The sequence below is a fragment of the Stomoxys calcitrans genome, chromosome 5 (genome assembly GCF_963082655.1).
Source record: "Stomoxys calcitrans chromosome 5, idStoCalc2.1, whole genome shotgun sequence".
Lineage (NCBI taxonomy): Eukaryota > Metazoa > Arthropoda > Insecta > Diptera > Muscidae > Stomoxys > Stomoxys calcitrans.
This window is the reverse complement of record NC_081556.1, coordinates 66572401-66591568: the sequence shown is the minus strand read 5'-3', so window position 1 is coordinate 66591568 and position 19168 is coordinate 66572401. Positions and strand designations below refer to the sequence as shown.

The following is a 19168-nucleotide window of genomic DNA, read 5'->3' as shown; positions in this document are numbered from 1 at the left end:
TTGAGCCCCTACAAAGCGCAATTCTTATCCGAATGAACTGAAATATTACACAATGTCTTTTACAATGTTCAGCATTCATTTATGGTCCGAATCGGACTATAACTTGATATAACTCAAACAGCACAACAGTTCTTATTCAATATTCGTTGTTTGCCTAAAAAGAGATACCGCACATAGAACTCGACAAATGCGATCCATGGTGGAGGGTATACAAGATTCGGCCCGGCCGAATTTAGCACGCTCTTACTTGTTTTGAGTTGTCTTGTTTAGCGGATGAGAACATTCGCAAGTGGTTGGGCTTTTAAAAGCGGTTCAACGGTAGGACTAGGAGGCATCTTCCTTCTCTTGTTCTTGTGGTATCGTAATGGACGAAAACTTCTAAGTGAGTCTGATAGCAGACTGCCACTTTAAGGGAAGGTTAGGACCTAACCTAGTATTTGTCAACGTTAAAATACAAATAATTTTATTTGCCCTAAAGCAAGCAAATCGGCTAGATTGGTAAATAAACAGACCAAGTATTCAAGAACAAATGGTCATGGAACCCGATCATAATATATATATGACAAAAAATATTCTCTGTGTAGGATTAATTATGTTATATTTAATTTGAAGTCCTTGGCTCAAAAAGAGCATTTAAATTTTTCACACATTTCTCATTTGCATTTTTTCTACCCCACTACTCTGGTACAGGGCTCAAAATCAGTTTCTGCTTCGGTTAAGCTATGTCCGTCTGTCTGTTCATGTTAATCTTCTTATATATAAAAATCAATTTGTGTTTGTTTATAGGTTTGTTTGTGTGTTCCTTATAGACTCAAGAACGGCCGAACCGAATTTCTTGAAATTTTCGCAGATTGTGCATAATGATCCCGTGGTAAAAATAGGGTACTGAATTTTTGATATCTGAAGGCGGGCGGACCCTCCCCCTTACCTTAATTTTCAGAAACTCCAGATCTCGAATGTGGGTGATGCGATTTAAGCGAAATTTTGTGCGCTCTCTTATAATATCCTAAAAATAAAAATTTGGTATCGAAATTTCGGATGGGGTACCTAGGTGGGCTGCCCCACCCTAAAACCTAACAAACATATATTTAGACCAATCACGGCAATATGGGACTCAAATGAAAGGTACTTGCGAGTAGAATACGAATCTGATATTCAAATGTGGGACCACGTTTCTGGGCGTCCACCCCTTTCCTAAAACACCCCCCAAGCAGGACTTATTTACTGACCAAGGGAATATGGGGCTTAAATAATAGGTATTTTAATGTAGAATACGAATCTATGGGACCAAATGTTTGGGGGGCCACCTCTCACCAAAAACATCCCCAAAGGGGACAAATTTACGACCATAGCAATATGGGGCTTAAATGAGAGGTCTTTGAGAGAAAAGCACGAATTTGATATCAATTTTCGGGAAAAGTGTCTATGGGGCCAACCCACCCCCCACAACACCACCCAAATAGAAAGTATTTGCTGAGTATTGCAATAATCTATCCCCAAAACACCTTAATCCCGAAAACACCCCTAAATCGGGCATATTTACCGTCCATGTCAATGTGGAGCTTAAATGAAAGGTATTGGGGGGTAGAGCAAGAATTGATACCCATTTTCGGGACCAATTTTCTGCGGTCTACCCCTTTCCCCAAATACCCCACAAACAGCAATTTTTTACTGACCATCGCAATATGGGGCTCAAGTAAAGGTATTTGGGAGTAGAATACGAATTTGATATCTAAATGTAGACCATTTATTTAGGGCATCACCCCTTTCCCAAAACACCCCCAAAGGGAAAAAAATTTTCGACCATGCCAATATGTGGCTCAAATGAAAGGTATTTGAGATTAGAAAACGAATTTGATAACCTATTTTGGGGCCATGTGTTTGGGGGACGCCTCATCCTGTAAACTTCTCTTTAACCAATGGCAATATGGGGTTTAAATAGATGGTATTTGAGAGAAGAGCACGATGCTGATATTTCTTTAGGGCCAAGTATCTGGGGGACCACCTCTCCCCCGAAAACACCCCTAAATCAGACATCATGAGAATATCGGGCTGAAATTAAGTATTTTAAGAATAGAGTACACCTTAAATCCAAACTTAAATTCGTACACTAATAAAGATCATGTAGGATTCAGATAAGGCATTTATATTGTTAAACTGTTAGTCAAGCGATATACTATTTTCTTAGCATGGTATTTCTCTAAAAGATCTTTCACTGTCGAAAATAAATATTACAAGGAAACTTTTGTTACATATAAAATAAAGAAGGCGCAGCGGAGCGGGCCCGGGACAGCTAGTATTTAATAAAACAATCGTTACCTAATTTCGTGAAGATCGAAAGTTTAAGCCATTACGGCCTTATAAGTGTAAATTGGGCGGTACGTATATATATGGGAGCTTTATCTAAATCGCAACCGATTTTCACAAAAATTCATAACGTTTGTCCTAATTCATAGCGTTTGTTAGGCTAAAAAAGTGATATGTGCAAAATTTCGCGAAGGTTCGATAACAAATGCGACCTGTACCTTGATTACAAAACACGGACAGACAGACATGCGGAATCGCGCACTGATTGACATGGCTAGATCGAACTAGGAATTAAATCTGGGTCGATCGGTACACTATTTTCGTGAATGTTGTGATTTTAGGTCTAATTTGTGTTTAATTAACAAAAAGTGCCATATAAATCTTTACTTTGCTCAAATTAAATTCTAAGAAATCTGGCTGATGCATGTTAACGTCATCCGATCTTCATAATATTTCGTATTTCGCTTAATGAAATCAATAAGAAAAAATGGAAGGTAAGCGCACAAAAATAACTTTTGGTTTTTTGGGACACTCTAATGTCCATAGTGGCATGGGGTGGATTAATATCCACCGTCTTTTCAGCTTATGGTAAATGAAATCTTGAGAACCTTCCAACCATTTAAGTCCACCGGAACTGATGGAATATTGACGGAGCTACTACGGAAGGAGGCCGACTATCTGGCATCCCTTCTGGCCACTATCTGGCCGGGTCCTTAGAGACTGGATAAACCATATGATAAGAACAGGTGGATAAATGGTGGGTCCATGACATAAATATAAAGGAGAAAGAGACACAGGGCACGCTAAAGGGAGACGTTTTTTCGCCACTCCTATGGGTGGCCAACATGTTATTGTAGCCACATTGCATGTGGAGGTAGCGATTCTCGTCAAACTCCTAGAGATGAGTACGCTCGTTCCGGGCCATAGGACCGATCGCTACCGGAACGTGATGGGCATTGGTTAAAGGCGCCAAAAGAGCTCGCCTTGTCATATCGAGCATCATAGGCACTCAGTATTTAAGCAAGAGATGGTGCCGCCCGGCCTTTCACTGAGACTTTGGACACGAAACTGACTCAGAACAGGAGCGTGCTGAGAAGATACGCAGATGTTGGTCACTATGTAGAGGGGCCGTACGCTCGAAATGGAGCTTGAACCAGAGGATAGTCCATTGACTCTACAGGAGCGTGATTAAACCAATACCTACTTACGCCTCAGTGGTTTGGTTGGATGAAAAGTGCAATGTAAGGATAAAACAATAGGTTTAGAGAACCTGAGCGATGAGGACCACGGCCACTACACTTAAGGCGATGGGAGATGGATAGCGATGGAACGAAGCGACTATAGGAAACCTGAAAGGAATGGATGGGGTTTCCGATCGGATACCTGAGATGAACCTTAAGGTCGAGTGCTAGGCACTGCTTCTTGGATTGGCGGATCTCTGGTATTGCCATCTGGAAGACTATGCTACAGAGATGGGTCAAAGATAGAAGACAGAGGGGGTAGATAGAGGGGGGTATACATTAAGAACCCAGAGACTGAGAATCTGTTTTAGACTGCCTGGCCATAATAGGTTCTGCAGGCGAAGATCCGGGCGATCCGGAATGTGTGAGGTGGTATGGTGTTAACGCGAGGACGTCGAGTGTGAACATCTATACGAATCTTTAAGTATATGTGCTTAGGGGCGGATTAATATCAGCATCCTCTTTTCAACCTAATCACAAAAGTGCGGATTTTGGTCAAAATCGATTCAGGGTTAGATATATCTCCCATATATATACGTTCTTCCGATTTAGACCAATATTGAACTAACCTGGTCATTTGTTAGCCGATTTAGATTTGGATATAGCTCCCATATATATATGTTTTCAAAGCCTTTGTCAGCGTTCTTCTGAATAGATTTTTCTCAAAATTTTGAGTTTTACTATGTCTATAGATTTTGGTTTAAATCGGTTCAGAATAAGATATATGGACCGATTCACTTCTAGGGCCGGCCATCAACCGATCTTCTCCATATTTTGCACAACGCTTTCTTCTACGTCTGCCACAATATGTACGGATTTTCATCTGATTCGATTCAGATTTAGATATAGCTCCCATGTGTAACGTCCGATTTTAACTAACACTGCAATGATTTGGCGATTTTTCAATTTGTTAAACGGACCTCATAAAATTTTACACTAAGATTTCTCTTATGGCTCTTCTGATCTCTGGTGCATTTCTGAGAAATCGGTTAAAATTTAGTTATGGCTCCCATATATACGTAAATTCCGATTTTCACTTTAAGGGCCTTTGGAAACGCATTTATCGACCGATTATCTATAAAGTTTGAACAACGATTTCCTATATGACTACCAAAATATTTTGGTCAAAAATCTTCATTTCAAATTTAACCAAATTTTAATTTCGACCACGTAGCCTGCTTTAGGTCGGCTTTGTCCGACTTTGGCCCGTCCTTACTTGCTTTATATGGAGTTTGACAGTTGATAACATGAAGAGACGAAAAGGGTACTAGCCCTTGGCACACGTATTGGTGTTATTTTACATTGTACTGTATTTTACACTTGCCTGATTGTTCGATTTCACTGCTCCCCATTCAAACACAAATAAGTATTTTCAACTGTATTGGTGTGCTCATCACTGCTCTGAACGGAACTTAAAATGGAATTTTGTAAATATTGGCAACACTGATTTGGGCTGCTGTAAATAAGCTTTATTAAAAGCTTTTACTCTCCACTGTGGAGAGTATAGCCTTTTATCAGGAACCTGTGGGGAGTGTGAGTAGCAGCCACAAGTTGTCTTCCTAGTTTTCGTTTTGTTTGTTAACTGCAACAGTTGCTTCGCTCGCATAGTTTATCAGCAGAAATCTTTCTAAACCAAATAATAGACCTTTACTATTAGTACGATTTTGCTTTTCATATCTTTCGCTGTTGTTATATCCAACTGGAAAACCAAAGTGACATAGTGACAATCAACAATGTCATTATTTGTTTAAAGTTAAATATTGCATAAAAAGAATAAATTGAATTCCTATTCATTATTTCGTGTTCGTTTGTATTTGGTTAGCATAGAGAAAAGAAAACAAATATATTCCCAACACAACAGCAAAAATTTGAAGTCGGCTTTTCTCATCCTTGCAAAATAGGGGTGAAGTTAATGCCCAAAAGTTTACTAAAAAGATTGCAGTGTCCCAACAGGTAAATTGTTATACATAAACATGAAAACATACACAAACCCAAAATCACTTGACTTAAGCCAATGCGGTATGATATAAATACTATCAAAACTGCCTTAAATTTATTATTCAACTTTTCCTAGAAGTTTACTTTTGTGGCAGTGACTCCAAAATATCATTGAATACAACTTCATTCAAAAAAATTAAAACTTTTCAGCGAAGGATATGTTAATAAGCATAACGTTTTGCTGGAAGCAAAGTTCACATGATTTTCAGGAGTGATATCCAAACATAAATACATACATACGCCAATCTTAAAGGATTATGGCTTTTTTGGCGGAGAATATAAATCTACATATAAATTTATTAACTTGTACCTATTTAAAGTTTGACCTTGAGTATCCATGCTTTGCCTAATCAGTAACAAGGAAAATGCATGTTGTTCATATAAAATCTATGTTTTCGGTAAAACGTGGTTAAACTGAAATAGAAAAACCCAAAAGCTACTTATAAATAATAAATTTGACCAGCTAAAACGAATTTCAACTACACTGAAAGAAAACAGACAGTACTTTGTGAAAACCTGCTGTTATTATTTCATTCACATTGAGTGTGTTCAGGTGCTTTTCCAGTAAAAGTTCGCAAGTGAGTTAGAGCAGCCTTTACTTTCTTTGCTGTTAATTTTTCCCAAAACACCTATTCGATGCCATTATTGCTACTGGGCAAAAACCCTCCAGTCACGGTCGCCAGATTCTTTTGAGAGACACCCCCGTTATCCCAAAAAAGAAAAATTCCCCAAAATTCCCAAATTAAATTGTTAGTTGATAAACATTAAATGGCAAGACCAATTATAGCCGTTCTTAGTATACTTGTTGGAAGTGGTGGCAGTGACGTGCAAGATTTTAGTTTAATCGGACAAAAATTGCGGTTAAAAATAGAGTTTAAACCCGATTTGAACCGTACTTGACACAGTTGTTGGAAGTCATAACAAACACTACTTGCAAAGTTGTACACAAATCGGACAAAAGTCGTGAGATCGGTTTTTATGGGAGCTATATCAGGTTTTAGACCGATTTTCAGCCAAATCGGACAAAAATTGTGGCTTCTAAGGGCTTAAGAAGCCAAATCGGGAGATCTACTTATATGGGAGCTGTATTTAAATCTGAATCGATATGGCCCATTTGTAACGACAACGAGATATATCAAAACTACATGTAAAATTTCAAGTGGCTAGCTTTACGCGTTCGATCGCTATCGTGATTTCGTCAGACGGGGACATTGTTAGATCGACTCTTAGATTGAGACGATCAAGAATAGCAGATTATCCCCCCATCCTATGGTGGTAGGTATAAAAACACACAAAAACTTTTTTTGACAATTAACATTTTAAAGTGGTTACACTGTGAATTGAAAATACAACTATTGACTGCTTCGTCAAGTGGGTATTGGGGATTTTGTCTTTATTTTCGTACTGGGTGCGCCGGAGAAACGTACTTATTTGAAAGGTTCATAAAAACAAATTTAAAATTAATTCCTTTTTGAGAATACAATATCCCATATTTTATGCAGTCTTTAAAATGACATCGGGTAAATAGCTTGAAGTGTGCTATAGTCCGAGCATGAGTTGCTTGTTGACGCAGCCCGAAATGTGCATGTGACGTCATGCCTCGTCACTGAAAAAAACTACCGCGATGTCAGGCAGGTTTTCAATCAGCATTTCACAAGCGTTTTGGCGGGCAACAAAATCGCGTTCAGTTTATTCTTACATAACAGCCAATTTATAGGGATGCAATTTAAAGTATTGATGGAGAACTCGCCGAACAGTAGTGTTAGAAATTCCGATAGTAGCTGCGTGTTTGCGAGCCGAACGCCGGCGTGTAAACACAACTAACTGAATTTGGAGTATAACACGAATCTGATATATATTTTCAGGGCCAAGTCACTGAACAGCCGCTCCATCCCCGAAATCACCCGCCAAACCGGTCATGTTTGCCGTCTATGGAAATATGGGGTTGAAATGAATGGTATTTGAGAGAAGAGCACGATGGTGATATTTTTTCAGGGCCAAGTGTCTAGGGGACCACCTCACTCCCGAAAAAACCCCTAAATCGGATATCATGACAATATCGGGCTGAAATAAAGACTTTTAAGAAAGCAGTATGTCTAACACCCAAACGTTAATGACCCTAAACCCTCCGAGCGAATGCCTAGACCAATAAACATCATATTGTTACGTTTTATATTGTAGACGTTTTACTTCCAATTAAAACACAGTTCGTTTACAATTACTTTACTTCACAATGATTTATTGATCTTCTTATTTGCTTTACAACTTGCTAACTGCTGTTTGCTGAAACGTTTTCAATACGCGTTATATACCTCTTGCTGGCCACATCGATGTTTCGAGAACACCCAATCTGGTAACTTTGCGATAGTTCCTCTCTTGATCTCTGCTAAAGCTGACCAGCATTGACAAAGACACACACACATACATAACATGATACTTGACAGACAAACATATTCACTTACATCTATTGAACATTTAAGTTGGGGGTGCAACCAAACAAAAGAAACACAGCAGACATTCCTTCCAAACATTTGTCAGAATTGTCCTTTTTAGATCCTTTTGTATGAGAATTTGTAGAGATTTCATGCTTTAAAACAACAAAATACATTACTAACGGAATTCTATCATGTTTCGCTAATTAGTTTCTTATAATCAACGGTTATTGTTACAATTAAAAAAATAAATTTTTGCTGTTGTTTTGGGCGCTAACTCAAAAAACCCCACACAAGACAATGTATGTTTACTTAACCATCTGTAATGAAGAAAGGCCCGTAGCACAGAGGCATAGCATATGCCTCACAATCGTAATGTTGGCTGTTCAAATCCCAGTCAGGGAAAATTATTGCAAATTAAATCTTCGAATATTAATCTCGATTTGAAAAAGAAATAAATTTGAAAATAAACATTAGGCAAAAAAAAAAATTTTTTTTTTTTTATACTCTTGATAATCGAATTTTAAACCTGTTCGAATTTAGTTCCTATTTAGTCACTCATATATCGCCAAGTGGCACGTTTTTTCCCGTACCGAGACACTAATTAGAGTAGAAAATGATATCGCCTGAGATTGTTTTCAACTTCCTTGAGTGCAGATTTAGTGACTCGCACGATAGAAAATGTTTGCAGTACGAGTAAGAGATTAACAACAAAGAATAATACACAAATTAGAAACAATTTGTGATGACGTAATAAGAAAACTGTTACAATTTGAAATTTAAAATAACGGAAATAAACTAAAGGAACCTTAAAACTAATAAACCCCAATGGCAACAATATTGTTATACTATTAGTCAAGCGATATATTGGGTTGCCCAAAAAGTAATTGCTGATTTTTCATATAGTCGGCGTTGACCAATTTTTTCACAGCTTGTGACTCTGTAATTGCATTCTTTCTTTCTTTCTTCTGTCAGCTATAAGCTGTTACTTTTAGCTTGCTTTAGAAAAAAAGTGTAAAAAAGTATATTTGATTAAAGTTCATTCAAAGTTTTATTAAAAATGCATTTACTTTCTTTTAAAAAATCCGCAATTACTTTTTGGGCAACCCAATACATGTACTATTTTCGTAGCATGGTATTTGACTAAAAGTTCTTCAATTGTCGAAAAAAAATATTCAAATGATAATTTTGTTTCATATAAAGTAAAAGAAGGCGCAGCGGAGCGGATAACTGTACTCAGTGTGCGCTAGAGAAACTTACTTATTTGAAGGACTCCCGACCGGTGAGTTGGACGAGTAGGGAGTCAAGAGCAAACACTTGGTCCCATATTTGGATATCAGATTCGTAATATACACTCAAATTCCTTTTATTTAAGCCCCATATTGCCATGGTCAGTAAATAAGGCCATTTTTGGGGTGTGTTTTGGGTAGGGGGTGGACCCCCATAAACTTGTTCCCCCATTTGGATGTCAGATTCGTATTTTACTCGCAAATAGTTTTCATTTGAGTCCAATATAGCCATGGTTGGCAAATTTAGGGGTGTTTTGGGAGGTTGGGGTAGTACCCCTAACACTTGGTCCGACAATTGATATCAGATTCGTTTTCTTATCTTTAATATCTTTCATTTGAGTCTAATATTGTCGTGATTGGTCTAAATATTTTTTGGTAGGTTTTGGGGGTGGGGCCGAAATTTGGATACCAAATATTGTATTTATTTTTAGGTTTCTATAAGAAAGCACACAAAATTTCGTTTAAATCGCTCCGAGATTTGGCTTTTTTGAAAATTAGCGTAAGGGGGAGGGGGAGGGTCCGCACCCCTCCTTTCCGACATCAAAAAATGTAGTATCCTATTTTCACCACGGGATAATTATGCAGTGAAAATTTCATGAAAATCGGTTCAGCAATTTTTGAGTCTATAAGGAACACATAAACAAGTATACAAACAAACACAAATTGATTTTTATAAGATTCGTTTTCGGTTAGGACATTAATTATATGTATCATTTCTAAGATATATCTTTTCCTAAAATTCCTTTCTTGCGTCAAGATTTCCACCCCATTTAAATTTAGAATATGTCCAGTCCTAGTACAGTACGCTGCTAGTCTTCTGCTCCATCGATTTTCCACCATAGGATGGGGGTATACCAATCTAGTCATTCTGTTTGTAACACTTCGCAATATTGATCGAGGTCCCCATTAAGTATATATATTCTTGATCGTAACGACATTCTGAGTTGAACTAGCCATGTCCGTCCGTCCGTCGAAATCACGATAGCGGTCGAACGCGTAAAGCTAGCCGCTTGAAAGTTTGCGTCGTTGGGCATTGCAAATGGGTCATATCGGTTCAGATTTGGATATAGCTCCCATATAAACCGATCTCCCGATTTGACTTCTTGCGCCTCTGGAAGCCGCAATGTTTGCTCGATTTGGCTGAAATTTTGCACATAGTGTTCTGTTACGACTTTCAACAACGGTCCAAATCGGTCAAAAACACATATGTATATCGGTCTATAACCAGATATAGCTCCCATATTTTAGCAGAATCCATGGTGGTGGGTTCCCAGGATTCGGCCCGGCCGAACTTTTTTTTTTCACGTAACCAATACGCATGAGTGTCTTTTATGTATGCAGTGCATTGCGTTGGCAATTAGGAAAATTAAAGGTTGGAGGGGGAAAGAGGGAGTAGTATTTATTGATATTCGTCCTAAATTTTTGCATGTCAATGTCGGTGGGAAAGATATTAGCCAGAAGTCTATTCCACATACGAGTGGTTCGGGCGAAAAATGAATTTTCTCGGTAATGCATGGTTCGGTCGACGAGCCAATCAATTATAAACTGGTGTAAGTTCCTGACAAGTCTTGTATTCCTGGTGAACATCCTAACGTCAGGGATAAGATGACGAATATCCCTTGAACACACGCCATAAAAATAACGATAGATCAATACAACGCTACCCACATCACATTGTATCTACATGCCCAGAACATCAAGAGCATCTAACTGCTCAATATCTATACCGTCGATGGATATCGATGATTGTAGTGGGTCAGTGAATCGCTTGTGAGACAAGAAACAGCACTGCGTCTTCTGTGCGATAAAGTCTACTCTCTCCATTCTACCCCACTCGGAAATGGGCAACAAATCCTGGGAGAGCATCGCATACATAATGCGCTTCTTGTCCACAATTTCGAACGAAGTTATTACCGACTCCAAAAGCGACAAGCTTTAATAAAAGTGCACCGTGCCAGACCCTATCAAATGCTTTGGAGATATCCAGAGCGACTCCATCATTCCGACAAAAATGCCATTAGGACTCCCGTAGAGCGATTTCTGCGGAAGCCATACTGTCTATTGCCAAGAAGGCCATTGGATTCTAAGTATCTGACAAGATGATGGTTAACTATACCCTCCATGAACTTGAAGATCGCGGTGAATATCGCATTTGGCCGGTAATTCGCAAGGTTGTTCGCCCCACCTTTTTGGGGGATGGGCTGAACGCTCGCAACCTTTCAACGCGCCGGCATAACTCCCGCGCGGTAAGCAAGGTTGAAAAGGTTGCGTAGTGGAGGAGCAAGCGACGAAGAACAAAGGACAAGTGTTGTGAACCGTCCGGGCTCGGAGATTTATTAACGTCGAGATCCGCAAATACTCTTTTAACTCCACATGTTCAAAAGATTATCTGAGACATCAAACTAGGTACACTGTCAATCACGGGGAGTGGTTGATTGCTTAACTGCAAGGAATAATTTTCTGCAAACATTTCAGCCAGTAGATTAGCCTTATCAACCGGGTCAGTGAATACTTGATCATCCTTAACAAGAGTTGGGATTGCCGATGGGTTGCCCTTTACTCTTTTTACGAATGACCAAAAGCTCTTGCTTCCCCTCGGAGAAGCAATAACTTTGGCACGAAGACGCTGTTCGAAAAGAAACTTTAAGTACTCTGGCGCACGAAGTTCTTGCCTGTCTGTGCAGCATTTCGGTATTGGCGGTTTTGTTCAGACGCCAAGTCCTCTTTTGATCTGACAGCATCTCTGCATGCCCGGTTAAACCAAATTTTATCCTTTAATTTAAGGGATAAATTCTTAGTCGGAATAAACGATCTCATTCCAATTAATATTACTTCCTGCACCATTTACGTCGCCGTTTAGAAACGAACTACTTAGGACGCTTTTACTTGTTTATAAATGTATTTTATCAGCTAGTGGCAGCTGGGAAACTTTACAAAAAGTATAATCACAAAGATATAAGTAAACCAATAAATGGTAAAAACATCAAACCAAGTAAACTCACATTCACCCATAAAGATAGGCAAAAGTCGATAAGGTAATCGAGAAACTCACAGTAATGGATTCAGATTAAGAATCTCAGTGTTCCTAAGTCGAATAAAATATCGACGAACCCGCAGTAATGGTTCGTGCATTCGCTCATGTTCAGACGCTCAGACGCACACGAATCCGCAATAACAGGTTATAGTTATGGTAGGATCAATGATCGCGGCAGAAAGCATGAAAGTCCATAGACAGGAGTAGAATGAAGTTATGAAACAGGAATAAGGATGAAGCAGGAACAAAGCAGCACATAAACTAAGTAATTAAAAGAAATGATATTGAATAGCGCCCATAATTGGCAAACCTTTTCAGCAATTCCCGATATTCTTCTCTTCAATTTCGTTTTAGAAGCGCCCACGTATAATCTCTGGCATACATTGTCCCTGTTGCATTTTATTTATATACTACGTCGCACAGTGGGAAAAAAAAAAAAATAGTAGAAAAGTAGAAAAAAATAGTAGAAATAATTCTGCCTTTTGTGAACGGAAAAATAGAATGAATCTTCACAAAATTGTTTATGGTTACAGATGAGGTGTTATCCAGAGTATATGCAATATTTTTGGGCCCTAGAAAGCCTGGGGCCCAATGGTAGGTATTCAAAATTGGTCACCTGTGCCCTACAAAATTTTGTTCTGGTTGCCAAAATTGCATTTATGGTCTGACTTTTTATTTACGAAAAATGCTCAAAAAAACTCTACAAAAAACATGATTTTGTGCGCAGGATATCATTTATAGTATCCAAGGAATTCGGCTAATATATATTTTTTTTAATTTTAACAGAGGCTGGTTTAATAATTTGTTGGTTCCGAGGGGGTATCTTTACCGATTTTAAATTTTTCATCATTTAAATATTATACAAAAGCTACTATATTTTTGCCGCATTATATTCCAAGGTTTGTAACAGATCAAAAAATGTAAAAAATCTATTTTTGTGATTTTTTCGTCAAAAATGGTAATTTCAATACTTTCACTAAATAAAGTATAGGCTTAAGAGGACGTAGATGTGTTTTGAAAGAAATTTTTTGTAATTTGTGTTGCCTCTAAAAGGAGATATGTGGAGTACAATATCGAATCTTTGCAAGAAAAAAACTGGAAACTTCTTCGAGTTCTCAAAACGCTAAGCTGAGACCCCCCAACTTTGTTACATATATTTGTTACACAAGGTGAATAGTAACCGTTGAGTAAAGCGGACGTATTTTCATTTCGCTCCTCGGAGCAAAAATCCCTAACTCGGAATAGGTACCTATTACGAAATATTTTAACCTTTTTGGATTAGGATAGAAATTGACTCCAAAGACCCAAAAGCTACGGTGGTGACGTCAGATCGTAGCGTGTCGTCCTACCCTCCTATAGGTGTGGGTGCCTTGGCACCTGTAGTCGAGAGTTATGCTTCAAGCGCACAACTAGTCGTAAGACTAATTAACGAGGAAGAGACGGATAAACCAGAGGGATGCACAGTTTGTTCCCAGCCTTTAAGTAAAGGTGGTGTTTCTGACTCGGACTCAGACAGCGACAGTGTCAATGAAACAGTCATCGCAGCCGAATCGAGAGATAAGGGCATCGGGATGACGGCAGAAGTGAGCGATGGCTTTGCTAAGCTCACAAGCAGACCGAGAAAACGATCCGGTGCACGACGAAGGAGACAGAGAAGTATGTACCGGTAGCGTAATCGGGCGAAAGTGCAAAATGCTGGAAGGGATAGAACTCACATTCCAAGCACTTCTAAAATGCTGAAGAAGAAAAAGAGCTCCTCGCTTTCAATTACTATGGCAAGACCAAGCCAGCCCCCCGCAATGGAGATTTCGGACAGTATCCTGCGGAGGTAGATAAAGTTGGAACAGCAACGAAGGGAGCGCGCACGGCCCCTGAGTCTTTATGGAGGACTGTGACTTCCAAAGGATGCCAAAGTCAACATGTAAGGGAAAGATGGTCGTTGAGAAAGGGAAGCAGCCACCCTCTTGCGCCGGAGTGACAAAGAAGCACAACAGAGATGAAATGGCTTATACAGTCATCAATATCGGCTGTGCATCCGGTGGGATTCCGCCAGATTGTCAGTCCCAGGTGAGGCATTTGGTAAACGATCGGGATATCGAGCACGTGTTGAACTCTGGAGGGGGTCCACCCATACGAATATAATTGTAATTGGAATGTACCCTACGGATTCAACAAGTTGAAACTGAAGGTCTATAGAAGCGGTGGGGTTGGGGAATCAGGAGACGACTCAGGAGTTGTTGCTGAACACTGAGGAAGCCTGAGGAACTATCGACTACATCGCTAAACTCTGATGGATTGCAGGAGATTGAAAATCCCCCTGCCACGGTCGAGACAGGGGGGGATGGCATCGAAACGGGACCCGACAAGCCCTGTGCGGGTGGGTCACAAAGTTGGATTGGGCTGAAAGTGTGCGCCAGCAGCGAAGCTCGGAACTCAGAAAGTATTTCAACAGCAGCAGTTAGCGAAGCGTCTAAGGAAGAATCGTCCACACCGCAAGTGTTCAGTGTCCTGAGGAAGGATGGTTCCACAGCCTTCTCACCTGCCCCTGGTTGCGTACGGAAGCTCATCACAATATTCCTGGTGGAATCAGAAGACGAGGCGAACACAACAGTGGTCTATGTTCTGAATCCTGACTATGGTCCGGTTTCTACAGGTAAATCTCTACTATTGTAAGGCCGCTTCGGCGGCACTTAAGGTCCTCCTGACGGCAGGGGTATTTGACGTGGTTCTTATCCAGGAACCATGCGTGTGTGGAGGAATAGATCATGGACTAAGAATTCCGGGATATAAACTTCTCAAGGGTACGGGGAATGGGAGACACAGAGCTTGTATTCTTGCAAGGAGTAGTGTTGGATGACCACAGCTTGTCTGATCATCGTTATATTAGTTCCAGCCTTGGAGGAAATATTGAAGTAGTGGTCCTAGGCTAAACAGAAGAAAGGCAAATTGGAATAATTTTGGCAACAAATTCTGCAAGTCTATCCCTTCTAGACCAGAAAAGGAAGTGTAAACTACGGAGGATATAGACATAGTGGTCAAGCGGATCACGAAGGCCCTAAATGACTCGCTTATGTCATCATGCCCTAAAGCCAAGCCAAGGGGCAAACAGCGACCGCCATGGTGGACCCCAGAACTGGTTGGTCTAAGGAAGGACTACAGAAAACTCTTCAACAGAGCAAAGGCCACAAGAGCACCACACGATTGGGACATCTATAAGTCTGAGCTAAGAAAATGTAAGGCAGAGCTCAGAAAGGCTCAGAGCAAATCCTGCAGCTCCGTGGAGGATACATCTGAGGCGTCTAGGCTAAGGAAGATTCTGTCCTCGAGACCTATTATGGTGGGGTATATTCAGAAGTCAGAAAAAGTATGGACAATGTCTAGTGGGGAAGCACTAGAACTACTCGTTGATATAGGTTAGGTTAGGATTAAGTGGCAGTCTGCCATCAGAATCACTTAGACGTTTTCGTCCATTGTGATGCCACAGGAATAAAAGAAGAAAGCTGCCTTCTAGTTCCTACCGTTGAACCATCCAGATCGCTTTAAAACGTCCAATAACTTGCGAATGTTCACATCCGCTAAATCAGACAGGTTCCCAAAGAAATGAGAACCTAATGTGGAACTCCTTCTGCCTGCTAGTGCGGGACACACACACAGAAGGTGTTCTATAGGCTCTTCTTCCTCGATGACCCTATATCTTCTGCATAAGTCGTTGCTAACCTTCAGTCTCTCAGCATGTTTTCCGATTAGACAGTGACCTGTCATGACGGACACAATGACTGAGACGTTCGTTTTAGCTAATGAAAGCAGAGCAGTTCATCTCTTCAAGTCCAGATTTGTGACCATCCATCATTCGTTGTCCTTCGGGCCGGGTCCTGAAAACTTAGCTTACATGTCGCTAGAGGCATACCCACAGATTCCAGTTTCTCTGGAAAGTGTAAGGTAGTTCCTAGTCCCGCACGCTCATCAGCTTTACAATTCCCTGGGATATTTCTGTGGCCCGGCACCCAGAACAGGTGAATTTTGAACTATTCAGCCATCTTGTTGAGAGATCTGCGACAGTCGAGGGTGGTTTTTGTGTTCAGAAATACGTTCTCCAGGGATTTAATGGCTGCCTGGTTGTCTGAGAAGATATTTATACCAACCGTCGTAATGACATTATATCTTAGCCATTCCACCACCTTAATTGCAAGGATCTCTGCTTGATACACACTGCAGTAGTGGGGTAACCTCTTCGATATGACTAGTTCTAGATCTTTAGAGCACACCCCAAAGCCCACCTGGTCGTTTAGTTTGGAACCATCCGTTTAGAAGTCTATGTAATTTCTGTAACCAGCGATATCGTAGTTCCAATCGGTTCTATCAGGAATAGTGGTACAGTTCTTTTTATCAAAAAGCGGCTCAGGTAGGGTGTAATCCACACTGTCTGGAACATCGGATATTGTATCAAGTATAACACAGTGTGCGTGGCCGCCACATGACCAATGAGAATGCTTCCTTAGCCTCACGGCAGTGGTCGCTGCAATATGTCAAGCCACAATGTCGAGAGGCATAAGATGTAGCATTAAATGCAGTGCATCGGATGGTGTAGTCCTCAGTGCGACTGTGATGCACAAACAAGTCATCCTTTGGATCTGGTTGAGTATTGAGCAGAAGGTGAACTTTTGAAGCGCCGTCCACCAGACCACAACACCATATATCATTAAAGACCTGACCACAGCAGTTAGGGGAAAGTTTCCCAACACTCTAAGAGATATACTTCAGGAAGCTCTACGTGTAACAGCGAAGTGGGCTACCGAAAATGGTCTTGGTATAAATCCGTGCAAGACAGAAGTAGTTCTTCTCAGCAGGAGATACAAGTTGCCGTTGCCTACAGTGGAACCTGTCTCCTTGGGAGGAGAGAATGTTTCATTTACAGAAAGCGCAAAATAACTGGTTGTTTTGCTGGACAGGAAATTGAAGTTCAAATCCATCGTTTTGGAAAGGGCAAGAAAGGCAACTATTGTCCTAAACACCTGCAAGAGAGCCATTGGCAAAAGTTGGGTTTTAGACCGCTTGTCATGCGTTGGATATATACTGCAGTGGTCAGGTCTTTAATGATATATGGTGTTGTGGTCTGGTGGACGGCGCTTCAAAAGCTCACCTTCTGCTCAATACTCAACCAGATCCAAAGGATGACTTGTTTGTACATCAAAGCCACACTGAGGACGACACCACTCCATGCACTGAATTTAATGCTACATCTTATGCCTCTGGATATTGTGGCTACCTAAATTGCAGCGACCACTGCCGTGAGGTTTAGGGAGCTTTCTCTTTGGTCTTGTGAAGGCTACGGACACTGTGTTATCTTTGAGCCAATATCCGATGTTCCAGGCAGTATGGATTACACCCCAACTGAGCCGCTTTTTGATAAAAATTGCTGTACCACTATCCCTGGTAGAACCGATTGGAACTACGATATCGCTGGTAACAGAAGTTAAATAGACTTCTTTACGGATGGTTCCAAACTGAACGACCAGGTGGGCTTTGGGATGATCTCTAAAGATTTAGAACTGGTCATATCATAGAGGTTACCCGACCACTGCATTGTGTATCAAGCAGAGATCCTTGCAATTAAGGAAGTGGTGGAATGGCTAAGATATAATATCATTACGACGATTGGCATAAATATCTTCTCAGACAGCCATTAAAGAACGTATTTCTGAACACAAAAACCGCCCTATGGTATCACAATGGACGAAAACGGCTAAGTGAGTCTGATGGCAGACTGTCACTTAAACCTAACCTTCAGATTCTTTCGCTTCATTTTTTACTAGGATTATCTGGGTTTTAAATCGATTAACTACAGTGTCCAAAATTGGTCTATGAGCGATCCTCGAAGATCTTCAAGTTGGGAATGTCTTGCTGCAGCGACTGAATCGTTACAATCACTCAGGTCTACATCAATGCAACTTAAAAAGCCTGCTATTTTATTCTCTTTTCCCTTGATGTATTCTATTTTCCCATCGTATTTCTTCAATTGTATAAGCCATCTTTGTAGTCTTGGGATTATGTCTCTAGCAGAATGTTTCATCTGCAACCACTTCAGCGGCTGATGATCAGTGTGTAAATCAAGTTCTCGACCATATAAATAGGGTCTTAAGTTTTTGACACCCCATTCTACTACAAGGAGTTCCTTTTCCAATGTCAAATAATTTTTCTCATTTAATGTCCTGGAAGCAAAACATAACGGATGTCCTTCTTGAGAAAGAACTGGGTCCAACGAAAAATTACTAGCATCAGTTGTAATCTTTTTTCAAAATCAGGAAACCTAAGTATAGGATGTTCCGTAATTAATTGTTTGCTGTTTATCAAAAGATGTGACATAGTTTGGATTATGGGTATTAACTCGTCCATCCTTCTTAATAAATTTTTTTCTTCTTCATAAATTTTCTGTAATACCCCGTTAATCCCAGAAATGATATCATCCGTTTCTGGTTAGTAGGCAGTTTTAAATTCATTATAGCATCGACTTTTCCTTTGTTTGGTTTTACGCCTTCAGGAGTTAAAATATGTCCCAAATAGGAAGTTTCTTTTGCTAAAAAATTACATTTGTCTACTTGGATCTTCAGATCCGCTTTCTCCAGGGTAGAGAAAATCTTGTTTAAACTATCTATATGCTATACATTTTTGACTTCGTAATTATCTTCCTTTTTTGGAACAATCCAAAGTGGGCTGTTATAGGGGGAGGAAATTTCAGTTATTATTTCTTGCCTCAAGATCTCATTTATTTGAAGTTCAACCGGCCAAACAATACAACAGATCTGAATCAAATTCATAACGTCTTATAGACCATAACATTGGGATGTAATGATGTTATTATAGCTGGGG

General features: G+C 40.1%; 1 protein-coding gene across 1 annotated transcript in view; it reads left to right on the top strand.

Moving 5' to 3' along the window:
- Positions 1-5130: 5130 nt before the first annotated feature.
- The window catches only part of LOC106083362 (potassium voltage-gated channel subfamily H member 8), a 419128-nt gene continuing 405090 nt past the window's right edge, over positions 5131-19168 (top strand). The window contains exon 1 of the mRNA XM_059370085.1: positions 5131-5501. The gene's annotated coding sequence lies outside the window, so the exon portion shown is untranslated. The remainder of the gene's footprint in view (positions 5502-19168) is intronic.